Below are 22,719 nucleotides of genomic sequence, written 5' to 3'. Positions count from 1 at the left end.
TTTCAGTTCCTCTTTAGGCACTAACTCTTATCAAAGGTAAACAGGTGTCAAAATATCAACCTGGGCCTTAGAGAGGCTTCTCCTTTTCTCCCTTTCCAGTGTTTTAAAGAGGTTTTGTCTCAAGCTGGCGGCTTCAAATCTTTGATCAATGCTCCTGCTGACTCCCATGCAAGGAAGGTAGGGAAGGAGGAGGTAACTGTGGGCTTTCTCTCGCTCCATTCCAGAGATAGGGCCCTCAGAAATGAGGACTTCAGGAACTGTTCGTTTGTGTTCAGATAAGTGCTTTTCTACTTGAAGTTCTCTGGAGACTGCAGGAAGGGAAGAAATTGCAAGGTTATTTGTTTTCTTTAGCATTTACAGGCAACTTGGCTTCTGGCCTTACACATTAACTAGAGTTGGCTCCTTCACAGAAATGATAACATGTGCTCTGACTTCCATTTCAAATCCAATTTTACTGGCAAAATCTAATTCTAAATCCATTCTTCATGATGAAATCATATTTGCAAAGTCAATGGGCAAATAGGAGCCCCAGGTTACCAGCATCCTAAGGCAACCAAAGCTCCTCGGCAAATACTGGTAAAGTGATGCCACTTCCTCCTGATACAGAGCTCGAAGAAGGTACCAAAAGCAAAAGTTATAAAATATCACCAGCTCAGAATCAGTTTCTGAGGTTTCCGAGCTTTAATGCAAGAATAAACTGTTTTTGGTGAGGACTCTGCAAGTCATCATTTTTAAAGGCCTTTAAAAGCCCTGCGGGAGGGGAGAGAGGCCTGCATGCGAGGTAACGAAGAGCTCAGATCAAGTGGTTAGCAATTAGACAAGGCCATTAGCTCCTCTGCAGCTTCCAAATCAAAGTGAGGCCTCCCAGGCCCTCTCCAGGCAGCCGTGGCGATGGCTCTGGATGGGAACTGGGTCCCCTCGGTCTTTAATGTGATCCACATGCTGGCTCTTTGGCAGGCCTAGCTCTGGCTCCATCTGTCAGGGTGGCATCCTGCCCTCTCGCTAAGCACAGCGCACCAGGGTAGCTCTGGTAATGAAGCACAGGTTGAGAGACAGGGACTGGCAGATAAGAGCAAGTGAGCAATTGGTTTCTAGCCAGAGGATCACGGAGCAGCAGTCAAATTTCCTGACGCCGTTTGGGAGAGCTGCAGATCCCAGGAGGCCCTGTTAGGCATCTGGGATGGCAGAGTTTCCTCCATGTGGATCCTCACGCACACAAAACCATCCTTGAACCACCAGATTGGTGCGAGGGCTTGATCTACCTCGAGTAGGGGGTAACACAACATGGATGCTGGCCCAGAAGCTGCAGCTCTGCTGTGGGCTTCAGAAATGCTTTTCAGCTGTGTCTCTAGGGCAAGCTGGAGCCCTGCCATGTGCAGTTATCTTGCAGTTCTTCTGCAGAAGCCAGAATGTGCCACATCGGATGTGTGGGTGGGTGGAACATGGGTTAGCCTTACCCAGCCAGGCTTCCCCTCGTTGGCAGACCCTTTATCCTTTGGTGCATGAAGCCACCATAAACAGGTACTTTTTAACGGTGTTATAAAGTTCTGCGTGCTTCACCAGTAATTGCCCGTTTGCCAGGCAGGGATGAGCAGAGGTTGCTCCATAAGAACCTGCTATAAAATAAATGTTCTGTCTGTAATGCAGCAGTTTTAATCCAAGGGCTTTTTAGCCCTGGTCTCCTGTAGAACAGAATACCAACAAGAAACACAGGCCAGCCTAATGTGTGCTACAGTATTTTCATTGTAATTTATTTTTTTATCAACAACTTGTATGAATAAATTATATTGTTCAAAACTAAGCATATGGAAAGTGGGGAGGGGACATGTCTCTGTGATTCCTTGCACTTTAGTATCGAATACCTGAAAAAAGGACAGCTCAATTTTGTTTGTTTAAACTATATTTTATATTTCTTAGACTTTATCCTGTCTGAACAGACTGATGTCTGTTGTATTGTAGATTTAAGTAGGTGTATGTTATAAACTGTTCCTCGTATGTAGGCACAAGTGTCAGCATGGTACTGAAAGAGCTAAGGGGCTTTGCTAAATCAATGCCTCACTGACTTAGCCGAAGTAGGATGTGATCCCTAACAGGACTTTTGATGGTGCATCTAAAGCCAGTGTTTGTATTGTACTTACCAGCAAACAAAGCCAGCAGATTGTTTATCAAGTACGCATTCAGAAGTAAGGGGAGGTTTGCATGGGTGTGTGCAAAGATGAAAAGCAAGGGTCCAGACTGTCCGAAGCTGAGCTGTACTCATTTTTTCTTGGTCTGTCACAGCCATAAGTAATGACTGTTTTGTTGTTTCTCCCTCTTTCATATGCAAGGAAAAACATATGAATAGGTGGAAAGGTTTTTTTATTATTATTTTCAGGCATTGCAAAATGAGGGAGAGGAAAGAATGGTTTTAGGAACAAGGGTCATAAAAACTAAAACTGGAAAGAATAGCAGAAATTGAGACAAAAACATTTTATTTTAGCTTTTGGCATCTTGTTAAGAAAAAAAAAAAGCTTTTAATGAAAAATCGTTCTGCCTCAGAAAACAAAATATCACAGTGAAATGTTTTGACTTCCTTTTGTGGCTCCTTTAATAGAGTTAAATGGAGTCCAAACAGTTGTACAAAATACTGTGGCATCCCCATGCTAGTATTTTTCTTTCTGCTGTGCTCCAAAAGCAAAGCAGAAGAATCATCTGGCCTTCCTCTGCAGTCTTCCAGATTGGGACCAAAGCAGTGCCTTAGGTTTGTCTCAGTTGCCTGGTCCAGGGTTAGCTGCTGCAATGTAGTCCTGGCACTGACTTCATCCTCCCTAATATGACTGTGAGGTTTGAGGCAGTACTGACTGGCTATATGCATGTTATTTACAGAAATGGTGATTTCAAGGCAACACACTCCAGCGTGTTCATCAACTACCTGTGCAGCTGTAGTAGGATAAGGCCATGCTTGCAGGGGCTTCTGCAGTAGAAGTTTCAAGAGAGACACATTAAACAGTTTGCTGTATAAGATTCTAATTCCGTAGTAAAAGGAAAAAAAAAAAAAACCTCTGCTTTTATCTATAAGGTGTGCATGAGAGAAAATTTCAGAGCAATGACTTTTATGGCATGTGCCAATATTTTCATTTTAGCTTAATGGAGGATGTAAATTATTATTGTATCCTATTTTCTAAAGAGAGCAAGTGCACAGAAATTTGATTATATTGAATCTCTAACTGCATAAACACAATACTAGCCCCGATGGACTAATTCCATTAACACCTGAACTATCCATTCTGAAGTTGCTCATGAATGCAAACTGCCAGAGCTGCTGGCATTACTGGGTTTGCAAAACAACTTGTATGTTTTTGTGTCAGATAATAAAAAGCAGCTTTATTTGGAGAGATATTAAAATAAACAGATTTAATAATATATTTTAAAACTTCATTGCTACTCATATGTTGTTTCTCTCTGCTTGAATGCTATTCTTTATTACAGCTGTATATTACCTTCAAAATGCCTTTTGCTCTGAAGCTTGCAAGGTGATGGATCTGTAAACATATGATCTGTAGCACAGGCTGGTGAAGAATTTTAATTCTTGCAGTAGAAAGGGACGTTTCAATATTTTGCCTATCCAAACTGTGCTATGGCTTGCCAGTTTTTTAATTCTGCCTATCTTTTAGATAACTCTTTTCTATCTAAATAACGTATTACTGCTGAGGTTTGGGAGTCATTAGGGAAGATCTGCCCAATTAGCATGTTAATTAGGACCTACCCAGTTCGGGGATAGGGAGGTGATTGTTTTATTAGCATTCTGTGAGATGAAAGAAAGATTAATGACTGTGCATGCACCCCTTGAGGGGTATAGAAGTAACACTTCTTTTTGGAGGTATCTGCCGGTGAGAGGAGGTATTTGAAATGGCTGGGCTTACTGAGGGAGTTGCCCACTGATTAGTTATGCCTGGAGCAGCAAAAAGTATAATTGAGTTTGTTTTTTGATGAGACGGAAATGATGGTACAAAGCAAACATAACAGGGCAAGAACGTCTGCTGCTATAAATGAGAGAAGTCCCACTGATCGATTGATATCAACTAAAGCCTCTGGACACCCCGTGTGTTCGAGCTGCAATAGTGCCAAATGAAGTGTGTCCCGTGCACTGGCAGTGCCTGATGGTGTGGTCAACATGCTCCTCATCAGCTCTCTGCAAGCAGGATTGCACCTCTCTTCCAAGTGCTGTGCTGTCTCATGGCCGCGTATTCTGGCAGAGCCATGGAGTTTGACCCATCAGTATATTAAACAAGTTATGCCCAAGATATTAAAATTCAAAAGGCCTAAAGTAAAGTCAACTCAGGGAATAAGAATGAAATGTAGGCAGAAATCTGTATTCAAATGGAGAAAATAATAATAATAATAAAGTCTGGGCAGCGCTATCTGAGACAAACATGTCTTTCTTATAAATTCATGATTGCTTTCCCATCCCACGGCATTTCACCTTAAACTAATGAATTCTGCTGCAAGAGAAAATACTACGTGCTCATAAAATGCTGAAGAAAGAAGCAAAGTGTTGTCGTCATTGATCTTGCCATCAAATTCTTAAATCATTTCTCTCTTGTGCTTGATTTAAGGCTTGTCCTCTCTTGCTTTGGTTGATGAGCTGAATTCTTGAAGTAGTTGATAGTAGGAGACTCTCCAGTTGCATTCCGCCAAGTCTTTCGCTATTGCTTCTTGTGACAGCACCTACAAACTCCCACAGTTTAGCACTTTGCACACTGCTCAGTGCTGTATGCAGAGATTCTTGAGTAAATACTATCAGTTCCTCAAAATTTAGAGGGTTGTCAATGTGACCTCATCTATGAATGCACGGGAAATTGCGTATCTGGCTTGGGATTTGAGCAAATATTCTGTGTAAAGCAAAGGATATCTTCTTCCCTAGATTATTCCCAACAGCATGAAGACCAAAAAAAAGATTGTTGTGAAGCTTATGAGTTTACCATAGCTTGATCTTGTTATAAATGCAGGACGTTCTTTAAACCTTTGTTCTACTGTTTTGTCTGGTGCTCACACACACATCTGCATTCATATGTTACTCATGAAAATCTTAAAATTTATGTGATAAATTGCTGAAGTCCCAGGAAGATTTTCTGGAAATAATTCTATCATATTTCTCTGCATGTCAGTTGGCCCTGGACGTCTCCACCATTCGATGACCATAAAGTACCACCTGATGTAGTAAAATCCTGACATGAGTTCCCATCATACAAGCAGGGACCTTATGCTTTCAGTGGTTTACTGTATTTTTATGATAGCGTTTTTCAGTCAAGTAAAGCTGGGATGGATTGCTTTATTCATAGACTTTTCTTTCTTTTGTAATGCCATGTCATTCTTATCCATGCGAATGTGGATCTGGATTGTAAATTAAGCTCCTGATGAATTTTAAATTGGGATATGAGCAGCTTGTTCATCTCACTCAGAATGCAGAGTACTGGGATACGTGTGTCTGTGCTCATGTGAGTTACAGCCAGGCTGTTCAATAAAAAGCTACACACAGCAATAGTGATGTGTTTTTTAAAGTCACCCTGAGACGGAGTTTGCTGTTTGTCAAATGATACCTTTTGATACTGGTAAAAACTGCATAAATTATCTTTCCATACAGCCAGCAATACCTGTGGGAGACCACAGTTATGCATAAAACAATTGATTCTACTGATATAAGCAAATTAGGTTTTTGTGACACAGGGAGGAGTTTTCCTTTTAGTCTAAAATGCTCCCCATTGAGTACTCCCACCAGGTGTACTATGCTTTCTGAAGTCATTAATGTAGATCAAAGAATAATTAGGCTTTGGCAAGCATAAGCAGATTTGATTAATCAGACTGAACAGCATCCTTTTATCTCATAATACCAACTGCCTGTTGATTCAGCATGGTGTGATCAGGTTTTAAGAAAGTACTTTTGCAATTATTTTCTTTTTCTCTTGCACAAAGGTATGACATTAAGACCAAGCAGAATCCAACCTTTTGTTTCTTATCTTTCCAAAAACTGAAGAGTAGGAAAATGCCTATAAGCCAAATAGCAGATCCGGGGTGGAAACAGCAAAAGGCTGTCATGAAATTTAAAGCTGGTATTTTCTGGTGGTTGACACATTGCTGGTCTCCAGGAGATAGCAGGTTTTTTCTTGTCCTAGAACAAGATAATAAGGTGATATTTTAAGATCGACAGCTGGCTAGTGACAAGTGCTGAACTGTAGTGGAGTCAACTGCATGAATCTAGCAGGTGCCAAATCTTCGCAGTTATGGGACAGAATCACCAAGACTTTCAGAGTGGGAGGGCGTGAGGGGGGCTCTGTCTGGAGATACTTCCATGTTCCCTTTCTTTGACTCTTGCTGTGGAATTTTCTCTGGCCATAATTTGTGCAAACTTTTGTGTATATTCAATGCTTTGCGGCTGAATTGGGTTTTCATCCTTACCTTTTTCAGTACATCCTTCTATGTTTCCCAAATGTTGACACAAAAGAAATGTTAACCACCATCTTTTTCAGAGTTTAGGAGGCAAAATTTGACCGCTGTGGAATTTACTGGTGATATCAGGAGATTTTTAGCATAAGAATGTTGAACTTGTTGCAAGGCGTCATGCCTAGGAATCATGTTTTCTCTTTATGGATATCTGAAGCTGTGTGTGATAAAACATCAGGCTTCAGGACTCTACCTAATGATTGCTGGAAACAAATAGATTTTTTGTACCCAGGCTCCAATGTATCCACTGAATAATGCTGTCTTAATAGTGGTTGAACAGAAGGGGTTCACTGCTACAGGAAAAATAACAAAACATAGACTAATCATTGATGGTATGCAGCAACTTCTAAAAGAAAGGGTGTATCAGCCACTGGTATTTGCGTATCTTCTTGAACAGCCATGACATCAGAGAGGCAGAGGTTATTTTATAGTAGAATGTAGTTTCAAAACTGTTATGAGATACACCTGTGCATCAGAAAACTGCTTTCCCAGCAGTTGGCATCCTTGACTTTGTCTCTCTGACTTCCTGAAGAGGGAAATAGTCATAATTCACAGTTTTCAATATGTCATATGAATAATACCTGGTCCAGGTTCTGAAAGAACAACAGAATGAACTGCAAGCAGCTGCAGTCGATTCCATTAGACGACAACCCTATTCAGATATCTGAATTGAAAAAAGGATGGAAAATTATTATTTACAGATTTTATTCTGATGGCTGTCCTGGCTACACCTCTGTTCCTATCAATATACTCTATTACCCAATAATTAACCTAATGAGACTTGCATATCATAACAAAGTCCTAGAAAACTTGCATTTGTCTGGGTCAGGCCATGGATCCCATATCTTTGCATGGGATTCAGGTACCTAAACAAATTAATGTTTCTTATACTAGGCAGGTTTACTCTGTAGAACAATTGTCCTTGTGTGAGAACAAGTAAGACTCAGGCTGTTAGATCTTTTAAACAATGCGTCTTCCATCTGTATATGAGGGCAGATCACAGAGAAACGTTAATGGTAGAACTAAATCAGTGTCCAGTTTGCTCGCTTGTGTTTTCCCATTATGTGGCCCATCTTAAATCTCTTTAAGAGGTGAGCAACCTCTATTGGAATTGTTGAATTAAGCATATATGTTTTTTAGCCAAAGTTAAAATTGCTTTGGGAGCATTCACTTAATAACTGTAGTTTTTAGATACTAGACCTCAACATCTAATTCTTTAGTGGCAGAGACCATTAGTCTCACCTTGCAGTTCATGTATATGCTAATACCTATAGAAAGTAGGAACATAGCTACACCAGTTTTTTGCAGTTTTTCTGTACCTTTGCAAGTGTGCTTTGCCTGGTGGCACACCAGATGTAGAAAATCTGTGTTGAGGGTTCATTTCCTGAGGACAGAGTCCTTGGCAGTGCGAGACAGGTTCTTACTCTGTGTGTGTCAGAGAACAGACTGGTACTTTCTTGTTCACTTGCAGGAGTTTGATTTATTCATTGAAATCTCTGTTTGCAATTCATAGCCCATTTTTCCAAAAGATTCCCATACTCCGTGCCAACACCTATGCCATAGCTTTGTAAAAAGGGCATGCCCTGCTACCTCGGCTTGCAGATGGCCTATCAATTCCTGGGATATAAATGTTTATTTCAGATGACACAGGGCAGAAAGTCAATGGTGTTAACATGATCTTGTGTCTGTAGAGCACTGGTGAGACTGTCTAGCATAAAAATGATCAGGGTCTGGCATACAGAGACCTCGGCTGCCTTAATCACCTAGCAAAACCCTAGAAAATTACTATCAACATTTTATAGTACATTGATTAGAGCAGACAAGAGGAGAAGAATCAAAACAGGATTTTTTTTTGAATTGATTTTGCACTTTTTTGTTAAATAGGAGAATACAGACCTACTTCAGGGAGAAGGCAGCTGCTCGGGTCGGTTCTGTTGTGCAGCTCTGGAGAGGTAAGGGAAAAATGGCTTTTGATGTTAACATTTAAGTTGACTTTAATGGCCAGTCTAACATCTGAGGGAGCAGATAATGTAACTGGAGGAAATATAGTTTTTTTGACTGACCGGAACCCTGGGACTTGCTGTGCACACACTGAAATTCAGGTGCTGCAATGGAGGGGCCATGAGCGTGGAAGGAGGGGCAGAGGAGAAATGTGTTAGACCCCATCCTAGTCCCTTCTTTTATATGTCCCAAAGCAGGTAAGATCAATTATCAAGGCCTATTTTCTGTCCCCATTTTGACCTAGTCACTTCCAGTTCATTCTCTCCTTTCCCAGAAATGGCTCCCCCGCAGGCGCTGAACAGGTTGCGAGCACGTCTTCTGCTGTGATTAATTCAGCCCTCGCTTTTTGTGTGCTTACCGCCTGACATTTACGGCGAGCTGGGTGTAGCAAAGTATAGCAACATTATGAATTCTCACCTTCTTCCCAGAAATTGTTCTCTGCTTTTCCCATCACGCCATAATAGTGTGAAACACCGGTAATGTCACTGCTGCACGAGAGCATGCGCCTGGCAGTAGCCAAAGTTGTTTAAGGTGTGCTGAGAACAGCCCTTGGGAAATAACTGGAGTGGGACGCCCTGGGTTGCATCCCTCACCGGTAATGGGAGGAATGCTGGCATGGGGAGTGGGACTTGATAGAAGACCGGTAATGAATTATTTTAACTCCAGCAGTTAAAGAAGAAATAGCACAAAGCTGCTCTGTGTTACACTGCGTTTCCTTATAAAATGCATTTGGGTTTTCCCTGGTCGTTGGAGTGGAAAAAATAGAGGATCATAAAATAAACTTTGCTGTTTTATGGTAACAATATGATTTTCATCTTTACTGGAAATGAGTATTTCCCATTTTTTAGCACAATTGTAGATGCTATCATCTTTCTGGTAAACTCACACAGAGTTACAAGCCCCCCAAGGTCAGCTGTTAGCAGCTAGAAATGACAGAGGATCCTGGGGAAATGGGAGCCTGCAGGCAGAGCACCCAGAGCAACTGCAGGGTCAGGGCCTCGGCCTCGCTTCAATTACAGATTAATGCAATTTACTCTGAAAAGTTTCTAGTGGGTTTTGTGTCTGGCTTCTGTGGAAAAGGAGAGAATTTCTTTGCAGCTGGAGCACACGAGCTCAGAGAGGGTGGGAATTTTCACCCAGGTGAAGATCAACCTTGTGGCATTTTCAGGTGGAAAAGAAAATGCCAGAAGTCTTTGTGAAGGCAATAGTGTTCAACAGACCTCAGGGGAAAAAAAAAAAAAAAAAAAAGCCATATCTGTTGCTTTTTCTAAAAGAAACCTCACAACTGCTTAGTTCCCCACTGCTTTCCACTAGTCACAGCTTCCATGCAAGGCAGTCAGCATCACACCGCCCGTCCTTCGGTGTACCACACAGCACTGGCTCCCTTCCAGCTCTTGGGGTTGTTTTTAGTTAAAATAATAATGATAAAATGATCCTCACAGGTGTGAAGACACTTTGCATAGAGAATGGCACCAGGTGATGTAGCTGGACGTGCACAGCAGTGCTTAGCGGAAACGTTAGCTAAGGAATTGAGCCCTGCTCTGCCCAGAGGAACAACAACAATGTGTTTCCTTTCAACAAGTGGTGAAAGATACCTCAAATGAAGTAGAGAAAGTAATGCTTTTATCACCAAAGCACGTGGAACGAAGTGCTTCCTTCTTCCTGTTCATTTCTGAATCATATTCACACTAGCAGTTGCATCTCCTTCCTGCACTTCTGTCCGTGTGAGAGAAATTTGGGGAGAAATTACCTCAATAATGTCTTTCTAATCTTCCTTGTTTACAGCACAGTTTTTGTTCAAAGTCATTATGACAGGAGGTGGAAGATTCTGAGTATGATGCAGTTATTGAATTTTAAATGAAAACTAAATTGGCTGTGGTAGAGGGGAAAAATATTTCATAACATAGTAATTTTTCCTCAGGGTACAGTTGCTACATTTTATTAGAAATAAGTAATTTTCACTATGTCTCCAAAATGTATAGAGCAGATAAATGTGAGATATTAATCTAAGGAAAAAAAGCTTTTACAAGTATTTAACACCAAATGGTGGTTTAAAATTTGCACGTTTTCTACCTTTTTCTGGTGTGCTGGAGAAGCTTTTCACTCATTTTACTGAAGTAAAACATAGCTTTCTGTTTTGGTCAAAACTCTCCCATGGGGTCAGTTTAGACAGTATTTAATGGAGCCATTTGGAGGTTTTTCTGCTTGATCTGTGCATTTGGGAAGCGAGGAGCATTATCCGTATGCGATAGGTATTCCGGCGCCCGCGTGGCTGCTGAACGGGCAGCGCCTGGCTCCCTCAGCAGTCCCTGCGCACCATTCTCTCCTCGTGGTTCCTCTAGCAAGGGAAGGGGCGGATAAGATATAACTACTGGAGTTAAATAATCACATCTCCACCCCAGCATCCCAGGCGCTTCACAGGTATTCACTTCAGAGGACGACTCAGTTCGCTGGTGGGTCTCTGCAGGGAACAGGCCTCCGGCCCAGCACAACACAGGCCTACCCAGGCTCAGCTGTGGGCACCCTGCCATTCAGCCAGCCCCTCCGAAGGGAAAAGCACCACTGCGAGGCCTTCCGTCACAGCCCTCGTCTGCCAAAAGAGAGATGGGAGCATGGCCCCTATAAGCACTGGTGGTACTGAGCAGCCCCGCTGCCAGGCCACCTTTGTGCATGCCCCTGTGGATGGCCTCTGGAGGCTTTAGGGATGTTTGCCCATTAGCCTTCCCTGCTTGTGTCCCCGATTCGTTTCACGGCTGCAGATCACATTGCAAATCTAAATAAATACACCAAGTGTGCAAAGTAGGGGAGGGAAACGTGGCAAGCAGGCATGAAGCAGTTCGATTTGAGCAGAGCCTGTAGGCTTGCAATGGGATGCGATTATGGAGAAATCATGGGTTGCTTGGACTCAGATTGCTCTATACTTTGGAGAGTAAAATCTGCGTAGGCACTGAGTGTAAAATGAATGTTAGAGACACTTTCAGAAAAGCACGGATATGGGATTTTGTTAGACCCTCACAGACTGGTGCCATTTTCAAAACCCAATCTGTGGTTGGATTTTTCACGCTTTTGCCAGGATGCAAAAAATAGAAATTCAGGGGAGGTTTGCAAGCCAGCTCCCAGCAAACCTCACACTAAGTAAGCTAATTCAATTTATCAGTACTTATCGAATGCTGGGATGAGAGACCATTTAGAACTGCATATGTTAATGTAAGTCTCTCTCCAGATTAATCACAAGCAGTTATATTTTTATGATTTAGCAGTATTGTTTATGACTAACATTTACAGAAGATTACTGGTAGATTTTCAATAAAAGCTTTTCATCTAAAACTCAGATTATAACAATTTTAGCGCTAATTGGACAACCGTTAAATTCAAAAGCTGATAAATATAGAGAGTTTTTCAGAACTCTATATTACATGCTGGCATAATGGCAGGTTAGACTTCCAGATGCATCGCTATACGATGAATGTATAGCTTGCTAAAAATAATGTTGTTGTTCATTGGTTGAAATATGGCACAGCCTGCAAGCAAATGAAAGGAGTCGTCGTCATCCATCCCCCCCCTTCAAATTAAATCAGCCATAAAAGCATTTTATAATGAAAAAGTCTGTTCATTTTAGAACAAATACCAAAATCCCTCATATTGCATCTTTCCCTCTTCTCTTTGTTCACTCTAAACGTGCCAGTACCTTGGCATCACTTGCTTGGCTTCTCACATAGTCTGTGTGGGCTTCACAAACTGAAATGGGACAGAGATGTGTGTTAAGAAAAAGTAAGAAAACATGATTGTGAAATCTTGTAGGAAAACTTACGGTTCACATGTAGTTTCTGAAAATAACATTTTTTTTCTCCTTTTATGCTGCCATGTGATACAGTGGTACTGGTGTCCCCTGAAGGCTCCAGGCCGTTGGACATAAGTGATCGGATTAGCTCAGCTAAATGAGTGTCTGGGGGGCAGCAAGGCCAAAGTAACCCACAGCTGGATTTACCAAGCACCACGTACAGAGTAAGTTCTAGAAAGAAAGAATCAGACCCCTAAAGGTATTTAACACCTGGAGTCGAGCTGCCTTTTTGCAGCCATGGGTTCATGAAGATTTAAAAAGTCCTGGTCTGGAAGTCATTTGGCTCCTTCTATCACAGTCAGTGATGAAAAATCTCTGGCCTAGGAAAAAACTATATCCTCTCTGTCTCCCAAACCGGGATCTTATGGTCTTTAAATTTTGCTGTCAGATTTGCCATTAGAGCTCTTGAATGCAAATACTGTTTCCCTTACCTTCACACAAAAACAAACACTTCAGATGTTTTCTATATGTGTATGGGTGCCTCATTACTCAGACAGTGCTGTGTCAGACCATCCTCCATTTCATGATATTTTAATTAATTGTTTCCTGGTTCTCAGCATCGTACTGGCAGCCACACATTCAATCTTAGTCTCATATTTTGCACAAACCTTGCTGTAAATAGTCTTTCACTGTCTACACAAGAAATGTAAATGTTGTCCTAATTTCCAGCATCATTTAAATGCCCACATAACAGTTATCCTTGTGAAAGCAAATTGAGCCTGTCACGTCATCTTCTATGGAAGTCTAATTCTTGGTAACAAAAGATATTGCAGCTGACAGATGGAGCTGCACGCTACATAATTAAGTCTCCAGTGTGTGTCAACTGTAGCCTTTCAGACACAATTAGAGTCTGACCAGTTCAGCAATTTAGGTACTTTAAAAAAAAAAAAAATCCCTGAGGTGGATGCAGAGGTTTCTGTGAAAAATGAACTCCAAAATGCGCTAAGCAGAACCAAATAGGATCGCGTTCATCACCAGACTTTCCAGTGATAAAATTTGATACAACTCTTTAAATCCTCACTTTACCTCTTTTTCCTTTGCATTTATTATGTCCTGAGTGTAGCTAAGCATAAACTCTACTCAGCAGGGAGGCTCGTGGAGTCAGTGGATGGAAAATACATTTTCTTTAGAAAACTAGCTTTGGGAACCCCCAGCTGTGCAGGAGATACAATTGTGTTAGGTTTGTAATGGTAAATTGTAAAACTTAGGAAAAACTACAAAACAACAGAAAACTTTACAGAAAGAAAAAAAGAAGAAAAAAAAAAAAAGCACTTAGTGATGTGTGATGCATTCAGAAATAGAGACGAACCTGGTACCTTGTGATCCAGATCTCAGTATCTGCCATGCTCAGGGATTTCTGTGTTTAGGACTTTTCTTCCTAGAGTCACGAAGATAAAAACAGAAGAGGTTTTTAAGTAATCTGTTCCACTGCTCTGCTGAGAAATGGGAACACATCTCACAGAATCTTCTCTGACTCCTCGTGAGCTCTTCTGGTCTGTAGGAATACCTAAGCAATACCAGGTCTCAGTTTATTTCCTCTTACACCTGTGTTTTTAGTCTCCAGAGTTGATTCCAGAATTTCTAATGTACGATCTTTGATTCACTTTTTCTTCCTTCCTTGGAATACACATAACAGCTGCCTGAAAGTCATTACGATGATGTACCAACAGCAAAAGCAGCTCTCAGAATACAACTGTTTGTTCGTGCTCCTCCTTGCTCTTTAGGTTTGCTTTGTTTTGCTGAAGAGAAATTCCATGCTACATTTATCACCCTCGCTACTACGAAAGGATAATTCATAAGTTTTACAGACCCACTCAACACAAAACTACTTTCCCCTAACGTCTGCCTGCAAGAAGCACGTAGTGGCACAGCCATCCTTGCTGAGCATTTGCTTTGGCCGTCTGTATTTCTAGCTGGCCCTGGCGAGGCGGTGGGAAGCAGGGGACACCAGGACGGCTCTGCACAGGGCAGCACTCCCCGCGCCCAGAGCTGCACTTGCCAGAGGGGAGACAAAGGGGCGAGCGACACGTAGGTGTGAAATCTGAATTTTCAGCAGAACACACTGCTGTTCCCCAAGGCAGAAAAATGGCTGAGGGCATGCTTGTGGGGAGGAGCAAAAACCTCTGTCCCCAGCTCGTTCCCTCCTTTTGTTGCTAAAAATGACTTTGCTTTTTCAACCGATTTGTGTTCATAAGGATGCCACAGCTGTTTAATCCCACAGCAGCTCATGGCTGGGAGGGTTTGTCTGCTGGTAGTTCATATTAAGTCACCACCCTTTTTCGTGTGCTGTCTTCCCAGTAAGATACACACTGGACCATGGTGAGCATTTCCATCCGTGCCACTGGTGCCCACCCTATGGCAGCTTCCTGTTAGGAAACCACGCACACAGCAGCTTCCCTGGCTGTGAGGAAAGGTGGTCTAGAGGAAGGCAAAACTAAATCCATCAACTGCCTCATGCCTGGTCCTAGGGGGAGCCTATGGAATGACTAGTGCGGCTGGCGAGTTAGTTCCAGCTGTTTAAATTAGGATAGGAGGGGGATTTGTCTACCTTTCTTGAGACAAATCTCCAAAAGGCATGTAAACTGCAACAGGCCTGCACTGAGAAAAAAGGGAGCCAGGTCCCAGAACTTGGGTTTGCTCTATGGCTTATACTGGATAGATTTGATTTTAAGAAGCAACCTTTCCCTGAAAAGAAAAGAATGAATCTGTCTAATTCGGGGAACTGCACTTGATGGTGAACATGCCCTCTGACCTGCATCTTTCATGTTGCCTATCCCAATCTGGCACGGATTTACAAAACTGGTTTGAAGACAGCTTTCTCTTCCCATTTCCATGCTCTCCCCCAGCATAACCAAGTTACAACACTTTCCTCAGGCAAAATGCATTATGGAGAATGCCGTTACAGAATAAACCACATGTCGGGTCAGGCAGGAGAAATTTTTTTCCTTGCAGTCTTCTGAAGAATAGGAAAAGATGGCAAAAGAGTCTTGATTTCATCTGTCAGGCTACACCCTGCTCTTTTCTCTTTGTTTGAGCCATGAAGTCCTGGTGGCAGCAAGTGCTGCCAGGAGGGGCTGATTCGGGTCTCACACCCTGGTGCAAGGCAGGAGAAACCCCCCCGGCTGGGCCCTCAGCGCTGTGATCCAGCTAAAAGCAGTAATAGCCATGATACATCAGGTGCAAGACCTGCAGAGAGCAAATGCTCTTATCTCATGCACCAAATTTACAGTAATTAACAACTGTAAATGCAGTCGCAATATGTTACGGGCTCGCCTTCCTACGGCTGTGGAGAATGGAAGGTAATGGAAATACACTTGATAATACTTGCTGGCTGAAGGGCTTACATTAGCTGGTCTAGTACCTCCAAATGCACACTTAGGCAATAATGCCGTAGATGAATCAGGGGAGGAATGAGATTATTTTTTTTTGAGAAATAATAAACATGTTTCTCTCTCACTAGGCTCAGATGGGATATTACCACTGTTCATATAGCCAAGTGTTTTGTCGGGGAGATGAAGTGCTGCGTATAAACTTGTTCATTACCAGCAACCTGACAAACGCTGAGCTAATATCATGTCAACAATCAGCTGGGGATAATGCATTTCCTCTCCTTCTAATAGATTTTCTTCTTACGTATAATCATAAGCAATACTAAAAATTACAATGGAAAAAAAAAAGGCAGCAGAAGAGTGTTCTCTGATATGCAGTCCTTTTGATTTGAAATATCAGGGACAGCGAGGATGGATATAATTTGTTTGGGGATTATCTGCACACAGAAAGAAACTCGATAATCAGTCGAGTGAGTAGCTGCTGCTTTTGTTTGCTGCACTTTTGCCTGGTGATCTTGACTCCGTTCAGTGAAATTATTCTTTCCGAGGGTGGGGAGAGAAGGAGAGCTAAAGGGCCTCTGCTCCCCTGTGGCAGAAGTGTTAGTAGCCACTGAGCAGGGCCTGCAGGCTCAGGGAGGTGTGTTAGCCAGATCTACGACATTCATTGACCAGTTAGTGGTTTTTTTTCCTAGGGGAGCACAAACGTGTTAACACGATCAGGAAGGTTTAATCTCCAGACTAGCTAGTCCTCAAAAAAGGCTTAGTGCATCCTCAGCACAATGTAGCACTTAATGGCACGTATGTAATTATGTTTTATAAAGATTTTATAAGAATGGTCTAAATAATATTAATGACGTGTGAATATAGGTGGCAAGACTAGATTTATGTTTCAGGCAATTACATTTTACAAGCTGAAGTAGAGAACAGAGGTAATTAACAAGAATAATGAAAGCACTACCATGCCATAAATCACTGTTAAAAAGAGTAAATAATAGAAGACAAAGGGATTATGAGTCAAGTTCAGCCATTATTCATCAATTTTAGAGCGGGAGGGTGGGTTTAATTAGTGAAATGGCATAGCACTTGTTTGGTGCTTTTCAAATAATCCTCATGCTCTCCTATCAGGGGGAACAAACATCTGATTGAATGCAAATGACAGTGATTGCCTTCTCCACATTTCTAATCAGTGCAGGAAATTTCATTTCACCCTTCTTTTAATGAAGCAAATGGAGCTATTAGTCGGCATGCTGGACGGGGGAATTTTGCAGCCCTGATTGCAGATGAGGGTACCAGTCTCCCTAATCTGTGAAGGAAAAAGCACCCGCCTCTCCAGCAGTTTCAGTTTTCTATGAATTGTTTAGTTCCAGTTTTTAATCTGCAGTGCTTTGTGGATCAGAAAGCAAATCAGCCTCCACTGGGAAGGGCCTTATCTATTAATTACTTTTTCCTTTCCTTATCCTAGGAGAAGATATTTCTCACGCTGAGCTACAGGAAGTTGATGCTGAAATGCAATAACAGCAGATGTTACTGGGATGCAGTCATAAGACGGAGGCAAACGGGCTCTTTGTGACCATCTCAGGCCACAGCACCGGCATATTTCCAGGTGATTTCTTTACATGTCCTGACGAAGCAGCCCATCTTCAGCTGAGTTTACTCTTACTCCCCATTCTGTCAGATCTTGTGAGAGGAGTAGCCTTATCTCTGCCCCGCAACTGGCTTTTGCAGAAGAGGAACATTTGGCTTTCACAAAGCATGAGATCACAGCAGATGGCACGTGCTTAAGATACACCTCTGGTCTGCTCTACCAGGGCTTGAATTCACCATGGCCCTTTTTTCTCTGTGTGAATTACCTAGTTCAGTCCTGACAGCAGTGAGTTGCCCAGCATCCTCCAAGGCTGTCAAAACCTAGGACTGTCTCTCAGAGCGATATCGTCTTAGTTTGTCTTCTTTCTTTAAGCAGAGGATTCATCCTCAGTGCATGCAGGAGGAGCTATAACATTCTTCCTCTGCCTGTGTTTTGCAACTTGCATTTACACACGACGTGCTTTGGGCAGGTCACTCGCTATTAGAAGCCTCTTTTATACGAAAACCTTGCAGTTCTTCCTCTGCTGTGGGCTGTTGGCCGTGAGTACCTGGACACCATGCTGGTATAACTGCTAACTGGTATAACATTGCCAAAAGGCAATGACATGCCGCCATTCTGATAAGGAAAAGTTATGCCAAGCTATTTCTTCATTCGCAGAACACAAATCCAGTTTTTGCAAGCTGTTTGCCAGATTCTGATATAAATCAATGTAGCCTCTTTACTTATCCCCAGTCAAGGGCCATTTCGTTTGCACTTGGTATTTGTCTAGTCTACTCTAGTTTAATCGGAGGTGGGGGGTTCTGTGCACTGCTGAAGAATTGCTACAAGGCATCGTGAGAGAACACTGTGTTATTGCTGGGTAAAAGATTTGAAACATATGTAGTCTGTTTTGTAGAGCATTAGGGCATCCTTTGACTGAAAAGTACCATAATGAGGAATGGACTATTAACTGTTATTCATGATTACATATGCAAAGCTTGTGAGCCAAGTTTAATTAAATTCAATAAAGACATATGCAATAAAAATGAACAATTAACAGCAGTGAAGAGTTCTGATCTGAATCTGTGAAGACTTTCTTCATCCCTATTTGTACGGTGAGAAATAAAAAGAGTGTGTAATCTCAACTTTGACATGTATAGAAAGAGAAAGTGCAATATGGAGTCATTGCAAGTGGGTAAATTCTGTTTACTTGTGTTTGTCCTTGATTATACACTTTCTCCCCTGTCTATAGACCTCAGCATAAATGTCTAGTGTACCAGTTCACCTTCAGATCCTGACAAACTGCTGAGTGTCACACAGAGAACACACCTACCAAATATAAAAGGTTGCAATGCAAGTCTAATGAACGCTTACAGGAGATCTGCTAATCTGTACAACCAGTCGCTAGCAGCTAGCCAGGGTTCCAGCACACCCCACACTGCAGGTCATGGGGTGAGTGCTAAATAATTCTGGAGGGATGCCGTGCTGAGCTAAGGATGCTCGTCTAATACTCAGGGTTGTCTGTGCTGTGTTGTCACCTCTGGTGATGCTGGGATTAGAGTAACAGCGTAGATCCATCGTGAAAAGGCCCGATATTTCCTCACGCACCAGTAAAAAATGATCGAGGTGGGTTTGAGCAGTGTAAATAGTGGATCTTTGATGGGCTGGCTTATTTTGACTGGAATGGGCTGGGCTGGGGAACATTCGTAGGAAAAATTCTGCAGGCAAATCTGGGCCAAGCTGATCTTTAACTTGTGAGAAGTAGCCAGAGCCAAGCAGGGGGTGATGAGCGTGATTGCACCAAGGTGAGGAAGAGGATGTGAGGCAAGCAGCTGAAGGCTGTGTAAAGAGTTTCTGTGCACTCCTTCTGGGAAAAATCTCGGTGGTTTAGGAGCTTCATTGGCTGATAACAGCCATGGTGTAGTACTTCATTTTGGAGTCCTCAAGAAATCAGACTTTCCAGACCTTTTTAGATCTAACTTTACCAGAAGCTTAGCCTAAAAAAAAAAAATAAAAAAAAAATAAAAAAAAAATAAAAGTATTTTAACTTGTGGTAAATATATTTCTTTAAAAATCCTAGAGTAGAGGAAGAGATTAAAAAAAATGGCAGAAAAAATGTAAAATGGCAAAAAAATGTAAAACAAAAAAAATCTGTTTTCTGCTCAGCTTTACAGACAACGCTGCCCATGTATACAGCTTTGGGTGATGGCTTCATACGAGAAATACTCTTGCTATACTGAGGTTGTATTCTTGTCTTTAGCGATCTGAAGGTCTGGATGCAGGTGCATTGAATACTTTCAATTTCAGACTTAATAGATAAATGCATAATAAGAGTTTTCCTCAAAATTCATGGATTTTTCAGTTTGTTGGGGGATTATTTTTGTTCCTTGCATTCACCTCTGTGTTTTTGTCTGTATCTAGGCTTGGTGAGTCAAGCAGAGCTACCTTTTAAAGATGCCATTGAAAATCAGGGGAGGGGAAAAAATCTTCAAAGGCTAGTTGTGGGCATGTGGAGGGAGGGGAGATTTCTAACAGGATTTAATGGAGCTGGGTTATTTAAGACTTGCACAAAGATCCTTTGTATTGACAATTCACTGTATGAGACATAAACTCTTCACTCTGTGCATATAAAAGATGAAAGGACCAATTACTTATTGAAGCATTAAACACCCAGGGGACAAAGACTCCTGTCTGGCAATAGTAAACATATTGACTGAAACCTATTTGAATTTCAAATTGCCAAATGTCCCAATTTCTGAAAAGCTTCCTATGATAACCAAGGTCTGGAAAGTCAATTGAAACTTAATTCTCCTGGATATCTCATGGGGAAAAAGTACATGAATCCGGACAGATTCAATTATTTAATTTTAATGAAAAAATAGATAGCTGCTTTATTATTCCCTTACAGAGCAGTAGATGGGAATTTGGCTCCTTTTCCTAAGATGTTTTCCTGGGATAAATGACAATTGAGGCCTGCCAAATACATTGCCAAGAGGTTTAAGTCCAAGGATTTTCTGCTTCCTCTTGTCCCTAGATCTTCCTTTTCACTCTGTCTGAGACTAGATCTTTTTGATATGCCAGGCTAATATTTTCTCTCTGTCCACAGATGGTGCAGATGCTATTTATAAAGCATTGCGCAGGGGATCTGTTACGGGGTGCTTTACAGCCACACTTTGCAGAAGGACACGTCTGCTGTCTCATCCATTGAGAAAGACTCTCCCAGAGCAAAAGAGCCACAGGTCAGTGCTGCTGCTCTCAGGGGCATGCGGTAAGATATCCTGTGACTGTAGCGAGGACAAAGGGAGTTGTAAAGAGCAGTTGGGAGAAAAAGCCTCCCTGATCTGCCCAGTGTCCTGCTTCTCTCTTCGGGATGGAATGACAAGTTTCTGTTTGGATTTTCTCTAGTTTCTTATGTTCTCTCTTCATGATGTAGAAAAGGGGCTGTAAGGAAAATTCTGTTAATTTCACATTTTCTTAAAAAAAAAAAAAAGGCAGCTCAGACTAGTGACTTAGTCCATACACCACCTTTGAATTAGGCACAAATATATGGCTCCGAACATCTCCTTGAGGTGCTTGAAACACCCCCACTGTCAGCAGAGAAACTCAGATGCTCTGGAAGAGGTGCGAGCCCTGTGTAACTTGCCTCTCATGAACTTGCACTACTCTCACTACATTTGTTACTAAAAGAGTTCATTGTGATTAATGCCACTGATAATGGAACATACCAATGGAATTAGTGATTTCCTCCACATTGCACAGCATTCCCTGTAACTTTGACTCCATGGGAAACGGTGAATGCAATTGGTACAGTATAATCATGGGTATTTACTGTTCAATTCATTTTCCTTTTGTTTTTACTGTAATGTCACATACAGAACAAAGATACACAGCAACAGCAAGGTTGTTATCAAAACCTCAGAGGAGTTTATCCTCCCCTCTGTATGCTCTGCACACGTGGAGTGAACATCCATAATCGTAACAGTTGGCTGCATGTGTACTTCGGGGCAGAAGAGACGCCTACTACTGTACAGCTGCCCTTGACCTTGGCATACTAAGATTTATCAGATACAGTCAACAGGACTGCCACGCGGTGCTTCTGGATGAGTAAAACTGGTATTTGCTGTTTCTTTTGTTTTAATAGGTCCTTGTTAAATAAGAGAGGACGAGTTGCTGCATATCAGATAGGTTCAGCTTAACGTGAAAGAGATTTCATCTCTCTGCCTTTGTCTCCGGTGGTTTCTGTTGGGATTCCCATCATGCAGTCATTTTTCTGTATTCTGTCTTCTCTCTGTCTTGGTGTACAGTCAGAAATGAAGGCATGCATTCATCACCACGGCAGCTTTAAATATCAAATGCTTGATGAATTTACTCTCAGCTGGCCGGAAGCAATACTGTGATTGCAGCGTTTTATAATCATCAAGACTTGTTTCTCTTGTTTCTCTAAGCTGAATTAATTTGCATGAGCAATGAGTTATTAGCAAAGTTGCTGGTAACTGCCATGTACAAGCAAATAGTAGGAGAATTCGTGCAAGCTGTGCTTTTCTTGGGGAAACACAACTTTGTGAAAAGTTTTAAATGGATAGGTGAAGAATTGTATCTGGGGGTAAAGGTTTAAAACACGTGCAAGGAATCCAGTCCTGTATGGTCACAGCTGGGATCCTGAGGAGTCAAGCTCTATCTCTGGCCATACAGAGCATTCCCATATTTCTACCAGCACTTATCCCCAGCTGTGGTCTTACCTTACAGTAAATCCAGCACTAGGGTTTGAAATGCCTGTCAAAAATGCAAAGAGAAGCATTACTCTTCTATAAACTCAACCCATCGCTCAAGTGTGCTCAAGAATTCTTGACGAACTAATACTGTGCCAGCAGATCAGGTATTGTCTGTCCTCCTTCGTGCAGCCAGTGTGAAGCCGATCTGAGCTCTATATCCTGCACGCTGGCTCTATCAGCAAGAGTAAGTGCCATGCCTACCTGTCTTTAATCCTAGTATTTACAGCTAGGTGTGCTGGTAGCGTTTGGGTCTGGATGGATGATTGGGCCAGCAGTAGTTCTCATGACCATGATATTTTTTAAGATGGTTGAAGGTTTCTCTATCACAGCTGAGGACAGACATTTGTGTCTGCAGCCAGAGCTTCAGCTTTTTCTTTCCGTGAAGCTGCTGAACTGCTTCTGACAATTACTTTAAGTGGAGGGCAGTGTTTACACTTCCCAGTTTCAATGAGGTTTCTCCAGCTCATTGTGGTATTCATTGCTGTTTTAATTGCACACATACAGAAGCTTGTGGTATTGTGCAAAATGCTAATAACAGATCTTAATGACTGTGTATTTCCCTCTCCTTCTCCAGTCTGTGCCTTATTGATGTTTTCATTAAACAGTCCAAACAGTGAGGCTGGATGCACACAGCAAAATGTCTCCACCTCATCGGAGAAAAAGACAAATCCTTAAAGAAATTGGCAGCTGGAGGATGCCAGACACCTCGCTCTGAGGACAAATAAAAGCACT

The 22,719-nt window shown here is 42.0% G+C and overlaps 1 long non-coding RNA gene across 2 annotated transcripts in view; it reads left to right on the top strand.

The window, feature by feature from the left end:
• Nucleotides 1-22,421, top strand: part of LOC106031215 (uncharacterized) — a 68,702-nt gene extending 46,281 nt beyond the window's left edge. Inside the window, exons 2-4 of one of the 2 annotated variants that reach the window (XR_001204163.3) lie at nucleotides 8,365-8,432; nucleotides 17,114-17,254; nucleotides 20,322-22,421. This is a non-coding gene — a long non-coding RNA (uncharacterized lncRNA). Of the gene's footprint in view, nucleotides 1-8,364; nucleotides 8,433-17,113; nucleotides 18,375-20,321 lie in introns of those variants that run through there. The other variant, XR_010825544.1, reaches the window with a different exon arrangement.
• The last annotated feature ends 298 nt before the right edge of the window (nucleotides 22,422-22,719 follow it).

Source organism: Anser cygnoides, chromosome 17, assembly GCF_040182565.1.
Source record: "Anser cygnoides isolate HZ-2024a breed goose chromosome 17, Taihu_goose_T2T_genome, whole genome shotgun sequence".
Taxonomy (NCBI): domain Eukaryota; kingdom Metazoa; phylum Chordata; class Aves; order Anseriformes; family Anatidae; genus Anser; species Anser cygnoides.
This window is presented reverse-complemented; position numbering and strand designations above follow the sequence as displayed.